Here is a 13,273-nt window from a genome sequence, read left to right on the forward strand (position 1 = left end):
AACAGGCACTAAAAGAACATCAGATGGTAAGCAACAATTATGCAATGCCTGGGAAGGCTTCTCTGAACAGGATGGTTTTCAACTCCGTTTTGAAGCTAGTTAAAGAAGTGATGGCTCTTGCTTGTGGGGGAAGAAGGTTCCAGGAGTGAGGGGCAGCAAGTGAAAAGGGGCGAATCCGTGATGGGGCAGAGGAAATCCTGGGCTGGGACAGCAGACCTTGACTACCAGAACGGAGGGCCCTGGTGGGAAGGTGAGGAGAAAGAAGGTCTGATAAGTAAAGAGGGGCCAGTCCATGGAGGGCTTTAAATGTCGACAGCAGGAGCTTATACTGAATGTGGAAAGGGAGGGAGAGCCAGTGAAGGGATGCCAACACAGGAGAGATATGGTCAGAGCGGTGGGTGGAAGTGATAATGTGTGCAGCTGAATGCTGGACAGAGATTAAAGGACGGCGGTGAGAAAGAGGAAGCCCAGCCAGGAGGACGTTACAGTAATCAAGTCGGGAGATCACTAGGGCATGGACCAGGATCTTGGCAGGCGGAGAGAATTTTATCAGGCTGAAAGTATGGGAGCCCTGGTGGCACTGTAGTTAAATGCCAGTAGTGCAGCCACAGGTTTGTGAGTTCAATCCTGCAGGGCTCCAAGGGCCACTTAGCCTCCCATCCTTTTGTAGGTCAGTGAGTACCCAGCTTGTTGGGAGCAAATGGTTTACAGATTTCAAACTGCTTAGAAAGTGCTGAGTTCACTGATAAGCAGAACAGAAATGTACATGCTATTGCTGTTGCTATAAGTATATTATTTGAACACCCAGATCATGGACCACCTGACTCCCAACGGAACCCACAATACCTCCAGACCACCTTTTAAAAACACAGACACACACTGATTTTCAGGTGGTATTTCATCTGAAAGAGGTCCAAAACAATTCAAACTGGCTATAAATACCCCAAACCATCTGTGAACACCCAAAGCCCTCTTCAGTGTTTTACTCTCCAGTCCCCAAGTCTCCTCTCCCAATCCCTGCAAAAAACAATAATGAAATATGGCAACCAGAATGACATTATATTACTTACACCAAAATGCAATGGCACAGCCCATTGAAAGGCCAGAAGGGGAGATGGTTCCCACCCACTCTGTATTTGCCCATCCTTGTCCTGTCTAAATGGTTAAGAAGCCTGGATTTAGAAGGATGAAATGCAGGCTGTCACCAATACAGGGTATTTACCAGTCTCTCTGGATTAATGGCTATACTTTGACCATTATGGCCAATTTTTAGAGTATGGCCAATTTTAGAGTAGGCTCACTGAATCAATCACTGAATGGTAAGTCAATACTTACCAAATTCCACAGACTGAATGGGTCTAGTCTAGCAATCACGTCTAGATCCATATCTCTTGATTTGTGGAAAGAGTGACCAAAGAAAATGAAAATGACTTCAAGGGCTCCCTTTGCTGCTGATTTCAGCCCAGAATGATGTCACTGGATACCTGGAAGTAGTCCTTCACTACTAGTGGACCCAGAAAGCACTTAGCACTGTAGAGCACAAGTAAGGAAAATGTGTCCTTCAGTATGTTGAACTGCAATTGCCACCCACCCTTTCCCCTGGCCATCATGTGGGAGAAGATGGAAGTTGTAGTCCAGCAACAACTAGAGGCATATAGATTCTCTTGACAGGGAATCAGGATTCAGAAATACAAGCACACACACATGTGCACGCACGCACGCACGCACGCACACACACACACTCACACTCACACACACTCAAATTTCTATTGTGTTCTAAGCTGCTTTGTATCACAGCTCTGAGGAAAAGGCAGGGTGTAAATAAAAGTACCATACAAATACAATGGAACCGTGAAAGAAAACTTAACACTGGAACAGTCCTGTGATATATTACCACAACACTGCTCTGGCAGTGAACAGTGATTAGAGAATCCTCATAAAATCATTCACTTGTGGTTAGAAGATGGAACTGTCACTCACAAATACTTTCCTTCATCCCTATCCCCAGCTTGGAGAGCTTGGAGAGAAATTTTGAGAGATACACTCACTACTATCTCTCAGATCTTTCCAAATGAGCTTTTGGGATTCTTTCAAATATACATCACACGCTTAATCTGTGTGCATGCACACACCTGATACTGTGATGCCTCTTTCTGATAATATCATTAATATATCAAGAGTAAATAAAATGTTTAGTGGTGGGCACATTAATTATTCCCTCCATCTATCGGTGTTTCAAATGAAGAAATAATTAAATGCACTTTTAATAAGATATGGTTCCGGCAAAGCTGGATCATTTATGAATTGCTAGAGGTGCATTGAGCTGCCTTTACCTAGAGAGACGGAATTTATGCCAAACACCCTGCTGATTGTTCAGGAGGTAAAGAACCAATAGCTGCATGTACAGAGGTTTAATTTAAAGTGTGTTTCTCACTAGGCTGCTCACAACACTTAATTAAACTCTGCTGTTTTGGCAATGACAAATGCTGTAGTGCACAAGGAGCCAGAGCAGCAGTGACTGAGAAGCTATTGTAATTTCTTTCATGTGCACTGGCAGCCGGTCTCAGGTCAGAAAAGAAAGAATGAAAGAAAAGAAGATTTATTTAAGGTACTTGATGGAAGCTGCCACTTTTAAACATCTGTGTTAGGTGCCACAGAATGTTCCGTTACTTTAAGATAATAATCATGTGTGTTTGTGGACTTGATGCTACTTGGTACGCAAACTAGGCTGCAGCCATTTTCTCTTGCCTGCCCAAGAGGTTTTGTTCACATTGTTGTGTTCACAATTTGTTTGATTTTTCTTGGCAACCCTTTGGCATGAATGTTTATTATTTATTACAATAGTTGCCATCTAGCAAATTTACTTGGGAGTAAGCCCTTGGAACATGAATTAAACTTCTTTTCAAGTAAGCACTTATTTAACTGAGCTTTAATCACATAAACAATAGTTGTGTTGCGTCTCTGTAGTGAAATTCAATCTCTGTACATCCCTGAGCACACGTAGAATTAAGCACAATTATCCTCAGAAGAAAATGAGGTGAATATACTTTAATGTAATGAAGCTGCACCTGATATAGAAATAGTAACCCAGAAACTATAGTATGTTTTAGATACCATATAAGGAGGAATGGTTGAACCATTTTTGTATGTTTTCAATCTTGATTTTATATTGGTTTAATTGGGTTATTTTAATTCTTTTTTTTTTAAAATGTTTTTCAGGCACAGTCTCAGTTAATCTTCTTTCATCCCACTTTTCAGTTGTCCTAATTTCTCTCTTCGCCTCTCAGTTTATCATTTTGTTTCTGGTCTACTTTGGTTTCTGAAAACTGAGTTCAAGATGCCAAAGTAGTTTTTACTCAGTTAATTCAATGGAGGGAAAGGAGAGGATGGGGCAGAATTTTGCCCTTCCCAGTAGGCTCAGGCAAAAGCAAACCGCTACAGTCTCTCCTTGGTTGTATGTTTTTCCCCCTCATTAATATTACTTTTTTCATCTTGACCACACTCTGATGTGTTTGACCACACATGTCACAGTTTTCCTGTTGGCAAGTACAGAATATGCCTTATGCTATGTTAAATCATTGATTCATCTGGCTTGGCATTGTCTGCAGTGGTGGGCAGTGGTTATACAGGTTTCAGATTGGAGTCTTTTTCTATGAGGTCTTATCTGGAGGTACTAAAGATTGAGCTCATGACCTTCTTCATGCAAAGAACTACTGTAGACTGTCTCTCTTATAGATATACTGTATTCTCCAAAATATTCCCTGCATCTTTTTCACTGATACAAACTGAAATTTTATTTCTTTGAACTGAATGGATTTGTGATGTTCTACTATGGTACGTTTTTGATTCTCCTTGTACTTTCATAGTGCAATTTAAGATGTAGGTTATAAAAATGATGCCTGAATACTAGTTTACAGAAAGTTTCATCAGCGTCTTACACTGGTATACAGTCCAGCAGGCTTGTAACAGAGAAAGCTCAGGAACAATCATTTGGTGTGTGTGTGTGTGTTTTGAAAAAAGATATAAATTGTGCTTTTTTTTCTTTTAAAATTCTAATTAACATTTCCAGTGTTTTACCCTGTAAGAATAGAGAGGGGGGAAAAGACAAGCAATAAAATATGAAGAATGTTTGTTTTCTTCTTATCAGTAAATAATGTATCAAGGTTGTGGGGAGGGCAGGAGGGAGGGAGGAACAGACCAAGAGAAAATAATTCTTCTATCAGTTTTGTTCCAGTTGCTCATGGAGAGAGGAGAAAAGGGATTCTGGCCACCCTGTTCTAGTCTTCAGAAAGAGCTACCTATGGAGGCAAAGTTAAGCAGGGCTGGGGCCTAAGATGATTATCCCTTTTATTTATACAGGGACTGGTAAAGAAACGGCTTAGATGAAATAGTAGTATTGATTTTCTGGCGTTCTTCATGTGACGCTCCTGCTGGGTGCCAGCTATCAAGCACTTGAGCAGGGTAGGGAAGCTCGGTTCCCAATGTTTGCGTACATCCTTTGGAACTTCTCAGAAAGACTGTTGATCTTTCTGTAAACAGTTTGGGTGTTTTCTTTCTGAATTCAGCAGATGCTGGTTTCATAAAGTTTGCTATCTTTCTTAACTCATTGTCATAATGTGTACATTCTACAGTGCTTATTTAGATTGTAATTTCTTTCAGGAGGGGTGAGGAGTTAGATGGATTCAAAAGATGCTATCTATCTTTTGCCAGGCCTTTTTTTTTTTTTTTTTTTTTGGCTGCATAGAGGCTTCCTAACTCATTGCATCTACTAAATATATCCTCTGATCAGTTTTAAGAGCCCCCTTTGCCTCCTGAGAGCCTTCCCCCTCCCATCCCTAGTGTAACTCCATTCATAAAAGCAAATTGGAAAGCCATGATTTATGCTGGCTCTATCTGAGACATCTTTATGGCTGCAGGGACTGATAAGAATCCAGCTTATCTGGTGAGACTGTCCCTTTGCTGCCTCTGAGGAGGGCACTTCTATGGATGGAACAGCAGGAGATCTGGAGAGAGAAAAATCTTATGGACCACAATCCCAGTTATTCATATAATTGATACGAATCAAAGGAGTATGTATCACTTGGTATTCTTGATATCACATCAATTACAAATTACTTCATCCGTTGTAAAATGTAGATGCCAACTGTCAAAACATTCCGTACTTTTAAATGGGTCATTCTTTATCTTAGAGGCTGAGGAGGAGAGTTTAAGCTCTGTTTAATAGAACTGAATTAAGTAGACCCTAATTAAGTCTTTATCTTGAGCCCCTAAAATGAAATTTGGATGGTGGTGGGTCATAGTTTCCATGGGCTTTTCTACATGATTTAAATACTCCTCATTCTGTTCAAGGATCCCTCCACATGCAATACCTCCACGTGCAATTTGGAGGAATTTGGGCTTTTTGTGTGCGGTGGGAAGGGGGGACTCCTTAAACTTAGCAGAAAAAGGAATCATGATTTTTCTATCAAAGTGTCTGCAAGGAAGCACATTATCAAACATGTGACTGTCAATCTTCTTCATCTGGATTCATACAGCTGCACATTTTTGGCAGAGGGATGGCACATAGATGTGAATTTTCAATGTGGAAGTGAAATGTGAATTTGAAAGTGAAAGTGAAGACAATTAAGCAATGATGTGAATATGCAAAAATCCACAACAATTTGCAGAGTACACTTATGTCTTGACTAGGCCCAAGTCAATGGGCTGGGAAATGCACTACAAGTTTTAGTATATAACTGCACAACACTCTTATAGTGCTGTTATTCCATTTCTACTGCTCTGGCTGCCTCCTGTTACATTCTGGGGTTTGTAGTTCAGTCCAAACTTTAAGGGAAATGTCTTCTCCTCATTCTCTTTTCATTCCTTGTTCCTCCTGGTTGTGCAGCTTGGGAAGTGAAATTTCCCACAAATCCCTACAGATACAAGACACCCTACAGAAATGATTGATTTCATATGTTGATTTCAGTTAGGCCTTCACAAGGTCCCCCATGACATTCTTGCAAATAAGCTAGAAAAATTTGGGCTAGACAATGCAACTGTTAGAAGGATTAGTAATTGGTTGACTGTCTGAACCCAAAGGGTGTTTAGAATGTCAGGGATGATGGGAGTTGTTGCTCTTCACCTCAGGCTGTAACTCACCACCTTGTTAATGAAGCTGAGCTGACCAGCTTTGGTCAGTGGTTATTGCTTTCTCCCAAAGCAGCAGAGTTTTCTGAGAATAGGCTGAAGACCCTGACAATCTTCTCCAAGCCTTCTCACTCTTCTTCTTCAGATGTCTCTAAACACCATCAGGATTCTGCTGGTTCTTTTATCTTCACTCAAGACACCAACACAACTCAGTAGTCTTAGATAAAAGATCTACTTTATTCTACTATATACAGTTACTATTTCTATATGCCCAACAATCTACAATATCTCTACACTCTACCAATACTCCACAACCACCCACAAGTTACATTAGCAACACTGGCAATTATTATAGTAAATGTTTGTTACCACCCACTAGACAATTACCACCCACTGGGTGTGTACATTCACAATGATTGGTTGACTTTTGTTCATCCCATACTCAAGTCCAACCCATGAACATCATCTGATCACCTTGTACATGTAACAAGCCTCAGGTGTTACCAATGTACATTCCTTAACTTTGTCCTTGGCTCCCAAGACTTCTAAATTATATCATCCTTTACACCTGTGTGATTTCTTAATTGTTCATGCTTAGTCATTCTGACTCTCACATACATATTTTATTTCTATAACTGCATGTCCCATGTTGCATTTCCTTGACATAGAAATGGCTCCTCTTCATCCTAGAGTGAAGTGACTAGTGGGGTGCCATAGGGTCCTGTCCTGGGCCCATTGCTATTCAATATCTTTATCAATGGCTTGGATAAAAGAATAGAGGACATGGTTATCAAATTTGCAGATGACACCAAATTAAAAGGACTCCCTCAGAGAGTGGTGGAGACTCCCTCCTTGGAGGTCTTTAAGCAGAGGGTGGATGGCCATCTGTCGGGGATGCTTTGATTGAGATTTCCTGTATGGCAGGGGTTGGACTGGATGGCCCTTGTGGTCTCTTCCAACTCTACGATTCTATGATTCTATGATAAGCTATAAGGAAAGAGATTTTTCCAAAACTTTAGGAAGAACATCCTGACAGCAAGAGCTTTTCAACAATGGAATCTGCTGCCTCAGAGTGTGCTGCAGTGTCCTTCTTTGGAGGTATTTACAGAGAAGCTGGATGGGGTGAACTAGATCGCCTTTGTGATCTCTTCCAAATCCATGATTCTATAAGTTGGGCCCTTTGCCCATCTTACCATATATACTTGTGTATAAGTCAAGAAATTTAGGTCAAAAATCTGGGCTAACTTATACATGAGTCAATATGGTACTTTGTCCCCAGCCAGGCTCCCTCCACAAGTGACTGATCACCCTACAGCCTGTCCCCAGCCTGGTTCCCTCTGTGGAGCAAAGCCCAGCCTATTTCCAGCTGGGCTGCCTCCTTAAGTTGGACCCTTGACTTGTCCACAGGCCATATAAAAATTCACAATGTTTGGCCCAAAAAGTTGACCTCAGCTTATACACGAGGTCAACTTATAGTCGAGTATATATGGTATTCTTCTCATTTCTGAGAAGAACATAAATTACAAGAATTCCTTTATTTAAATCCTTGCTTCTCTGTTGAGTGCATTCAACGTCTTGTTGAAAAGCTTGCAGCCTACTCATAGTGGTTACTGGGAACATTTGGTAAAGATTAAAGTAAAATGTTCATATACTGGCTTTTACTGGAGATAGGGAGAGACAGAGAGTGCATGAGTGAATGTAATTCAACCAGGGCCTATTTACCGTACAAATTTCTTTTAAAACTCCAACAATAAAACTAGCCCATTTTAAACGGTAGATTAAAAAAAGCTGTGAAATTGATGAATGCCTTTTGGCAAGTACAGTTGAGCTGACATGGGGTTTTATACATTACTGACACTGTCAGTGATTTCTGTGATTGTGGCTACAGCTGGGGTGTTATTATTGCCACATTACAGTACTACTGTTGGGAGGCTGTTGCCTAGTCACAGCAGGAAGTGTTCATGGCATTTCATGTCTGTGCCCTGTAGTAATTGTACTGTTTTATAGCAGGGCTTTAGGGAATCCACAGTGAAAAACAGACCAAAATCTAACCTAGGATTTCAGGTTAGTTGGTTTGAGGATGCCAAGTGTCCTGATTGTAATTGATTGACTCCGATGATAGAGTGAGGTGGGCACTAGGAAGATGAAATTGCAACCACCGTAGGAGTATCAACTGTTGACTGGTTGTGTTTGATCTAAATGCCTGCAAACTCATGATAATCATATTAGCTATCTTGATCGACGCAACTACGTTTCTGTTCTGACTTGGTATTTATTTAATTACCTTGAATATTGTGTGTGCGGTAAATTAGTTGACTTGAACATATTCTATTAGGCATTAAATATAGAAAGATCAGCAAAGAAAAAAATGTTGCCAGTTATTGAAATATGAACAAATGAACTACAGGAGGAAATGTTATATTGTTGTTTGTGTGTGAGTGTTGCCCCAGAAGGCAGGTAGCTATTGTGTATATGCTGTTCCATTATTGTACTGAGATGTGATGACATTATAAGTTTTAGATGTGGTTGTACTGATGCTGTGTAGCATATAGGATAGACAAAACGGTTTGTCTTAAGCACGGCTATCCTCATTTTTCTTTCTCTGAGGAAAGTTTTGTTTTTGCCTAAACACATTCACTATTTGTACACAACATGATTTTCCTGGTCATGTTTTCTTGATCAATTCCTAGACAGGAATTTAGAACCAAACCAGACACAGAATTTAAAATTGTGTGCATTTTTTTCCCTTTTCTTTTCAAGAGTCCTTCTAGAATTTTATCACACTAGCGAGATCCCAAAGGAAAATGGGAGTTAAACGAGAGTTAAGTTAAACTTGAATTTAAACAGAACTTGCAAGTTCGGAAAGTCCATCACAGTAATTGCTGCTAAAACAAAATAACATGAAGTTAATCCACAGTTAAAGTGGAGGAAATCAGCAGCTTTTTAAATTCAGTTTGTTCAGTTTGTTCCGAATTTAAAAAGCTGCTGGTTTCCTCCACTTTAACTGCAGATTAACTTCACATTATTCCACGTTAACTGTGACATTGTGTGATAAACTTTGGGCATTTCCTGGTTATCTTTGCGTTATATCATGTTTAACTCCGTTTTCCCATGGGATCTCGCTAGTGTGAATAAACTCCTAGGATAGCCCTGAAGTCAAGATGACTGGGGACCATGTTAAGAGAAATAGAGGGACTGTGGCGGGACACTGCCCATTTCCTAGCCAGACTGGAGCTGGGGCAACCTCACACCGCACCTCCAATCCAGCCTTCCGAGGGCTCAAAAAGTAGCCGCAAAAAGTGGCTCCTTTTTGTGCCCTTGAAAGGGTGTCATAGCTATGTTGCCATGGCTATATGGAGCTCCTTTGGTGCTGTGTCATATGGATGCAGCACTGAGGTGCACCATGATGTCGCGTATCATGTGGAGTGGCGGGTGGCATCAGGTTGCCTGGGGGGGCGCAGTCAGGGGGCATCATGAAGATGCTACGAGCCAACTCTGCCCCTATGCCAGCCTTAATGGCTGGTGTGTACAGGGCCAGAGTTAACCTAGGGCCCAAGGACATTTCCTATTTACCTCAAGAAGAAAGCTCTCCTTGAATCTGGGCAACTAGTAAATCACGAAAGCCTTCCAAACCATTTCTAAGCAACTGGATGATTAGGCAATAAAATGGCTAATGTGGTAAGTGTAAAGTGCAGAATGATGTGAAATCTCTTGTGATGGGGCTTCATGCCAGTCTTAAGATTATCTGGACGCACCCCCTCCCTCCCTCCCTCCCTCATTCCTTTCTACCCTCTCTTTTTTCACATTGAAATGCCTCATCAAGATGATAATCAACTGCTAGCAGATTTTTTCTGCATTGTAGCACTTAAAAAAAAATAATTTGTACAAAAAGTAGTGTTCATGCAAAAATGCATTTTATGCCCAGAATTTTGCATCTTATGCAAAATGCTTTCATTCACAAATATCCCCCCCCCCCAAAAAAAAGGCCTAAAACAAACAAATAAACAAAAATAAAGGAATAGTATACAAAAATTCCTTTGCTTTTTTCAGGGCAGAATGAAATTAAGTGAAGGATCACATTTCTAGATCTAGGCCTATATTCTGATCCAGTAGGATCTTCGTACACCTCTGGTCTGTTTACGAAACTGGTCTGCAGTTTTGGTACTTTATTCACTATCTATGTACAGTTGGTTAAAACTTGGAGATGATTTTAAAATTTAAATCACTACTGTAGCAGTGATCTTTATGTAACAGATTAATAGACCTAAGCACAACATTCTTTTCACCTCCACCCAGATGCAGAAGGGTCCCTCACAGAGTAACTTTCAACCATGAAGCTACCCTTCCATTATCATTAATCAATCTGACAAGAAGTTTAATCAAAAATAAATACACTGTGATTTTCAACGAAAAAACAGTTCTGGGAGAATGAGATTATAGGCACCTGTGTTTATGTGCTTAAAAGCCTCACAAATAGATTTTTAAAGGATAATAGCAAGATTTTATAACTGAGTACCCTTTGTATGGAAAATATTCAGAGACTATAGGTTGCTCCACTAGGTATTGGATCTAATGAGAAAATAAGTCAATATCTATTTACATATTTTCCAAAATAAAACTGTCATAACCAAACTGCCCCAGAAAACAGGAAGAATAATAAAGAGTGCCTCCTGAGCAATATTTTGAAAGTGCTTCTGGTATTGCCAAAGAAGTTAATAAAGTAGTCAAAAATCATTCATCTGTTTTTTTTCCAAAGAGGATCCTACTTAATGCTCCATTTAATTTGCTCAAATGTCAAGACACATCAAAAGGGGAAATTTATTGTATTAGTCACTGAAAGAGATATAGTTGGAGCATCATGATATCTAAAGATGATTAATAAAAATAGCTATTGATTTTGCAAAGACAATAAATCCAGCTGATTATATTATTCCTCAGAGGGACACTCTTACTTCATTTTGTATTCTGAAAATATTTCGAGGTGTTCTGTTGTTAGGATTTCAGGAAACTGGGTACTGCAAAGCAGCAGGATGACTATTCATCTGCTCCTAGCATGAATGAGTTTCATACCATTGGTTTGTACCTACTTTTCCCTCTGTAAAACATTGAATTGGCTTCCCATGCTTCATAAAGTTGGTTCCCTTATTAATTTTAAAGCTGAGTTCTTTCTAATTTTTTTTAAAAATAAGACTTTATATTTATTACCATTTATGGGGAAATTATCATAATTTTATTTGGTATTTAAATCACTCCCAGTTTGCGTGAAAGCAGAAGCCTGAAGAAGAAGCAAGAAAAGCACTAATAAAAGCACCACAAATAATAAACATCTCAACAGGCTTTTTGGATATTACATACTTTGCAGATCCAGGAATCAAAGAGTCGGAAGAGACTGTAAGGGCCATCCAGTCCAACCCCTGCCATGCAGGAACTCTCAATCAAAGCATCCCTGACAGATGGCCATCCAGCCTCTGCTTAAAGACCTCCAAGGAAGGAGACTCCACTACACTCTGAGGGAGTTTGTTCCACTGTCGAACAGCCCTTACAGTCAGGAAGTTCTTCCTAATGTTGAGGTGGAATCTCTTCCTGGAGCTTGCATCCATTGTTCCAGGTCCTAGTTTCTGGAGCAGCTGAAAACAAGTCAGCTCCCTCCTCAGTATGACATCCCTTCAAGTATTTAAACAGGGCTATCATATCACCTCTTAACCTTCTCTTCTCCATTCTAAACATCCCCAGCTCCTTAAGCCGTTCGTTCCGCATAGGACATGGTTTCCAGAACTTTCACCATTTTAGTCGCCCTCCTTTGGACACATTCCAGTTTTTCAACATCCTTTCTAAAATGTGGTGCCCAGAACTGGACACAGTCTTCCAGGTGGGGCCTGACCAAAGCAGAATAGAGTGGCACTGTTACTTCCCTTGATCTAGATACTATACTTTTACTGATGCAGCCTGAAATCACATTGGCATTGTTAGCTGCCGGATCGCACTGTTCACTCATGTTCAACTTGTGGTCTACTTGGACTCCCAGATCCCTTTCACACATAGTTTCATTCAGCCAGGTGTCTCCCATCCTATATCTGTGCATTTTATTTTTCCGCCCTAAGTGCAGTACCTTACATTTCTCCCTGTTGATGTTCATTTTGTTAGCTTTGGCCCAACTTTCTAGTTTATTCAGGTAATTTTGAATTTTGATCCTGTCCTCTGGGGTATTAGCTACTCCTCCTAATTTGGTGTCATCTGCAAATTTGATAAGTATTCTCCCAATTCTGTCATCCAAGTCGTTGATAAAGATGTTGAAAAGTACTGGGCCCAGGACAGAGCCCTGCGGGACCCCACTGGTCACATCTCTCCAAAATGAAAAGGAGCCATTGTTGAGCACCCTTTGGGTTCGGCCAGTCAACCAATTACTAATTCATGTAACAGTTACATTGTCTAACCCTCATTTCACTAGCTTGTTTGCAAGAATGTCATGGGGAACCCTGTCAAAAGCCTTACTGAAATCAAGATATACTATACCCACAACATTTCCTTCATCTAACAAGCTGGTAATTTTATCAAAAAAAGAGATTAAATTTGTCTGACATGACTTCTTTCTGTGAAACCCGTGTTGACTTTTTGTGATTATGGCATTGCTTTCTAGATGTTCACCGACTCTCTGTTTAATTATCTGCTCTAGAATCTTTCCTGGTACTGATGTCAGACTAAGTGGACGATAATTGTTGGGATCCTCTTTTTTCCCCTTTTTGAAGATGGGGACAACGTTTGCCCTCCTCCATTCTGCTGGGACTTCTCCTGTTCTCCAGGAGTTCTCAAAGATTATTGCCAATGGTTCCAATATCACATTTCCCAATTCTTTTAATAGCCTTGGATGTAGTTCATCTGGTCCTGGAGATTTATATTCATTTAGATTAACCAAATATTCCTGTACTATCTCTTTACTTATTCTGTGCTGAAATTCCCCCTTTCTTTCCTCCGCTCCATTATCCTCATGTTGAGCACCCTTTGCCTTTTCTGAGAAGACTGAGGCAAAGCAAGTGTTGAGTAATTCTGCCTTTTCTCTGTCCCTTGTTAGCATTTTGCCATCTTCTCCATGCAGTGGCCCTACCGTTTCCTCCTTCTTCCTTTTGCTGTGGACATATAAAAAAAAACC

This window comes from Sceloporus occidentalis, unplaced genomic scaffold (assembly GCF_023333645.1).
Source record: "Sceloporus occidentalis isolate IW3139 unplaced genomic scaffold, rSceOcc1.0.p SCAF_4, whole genome shotgun sequence".
Taxonomy (NCBI): domain Eukaryota; kingdom Metazoa; phylum Chordata; class Lepidosauria; order Squamata; family Phrynosomatidae; genus Sceloporus; species Sceloporus occidentalis.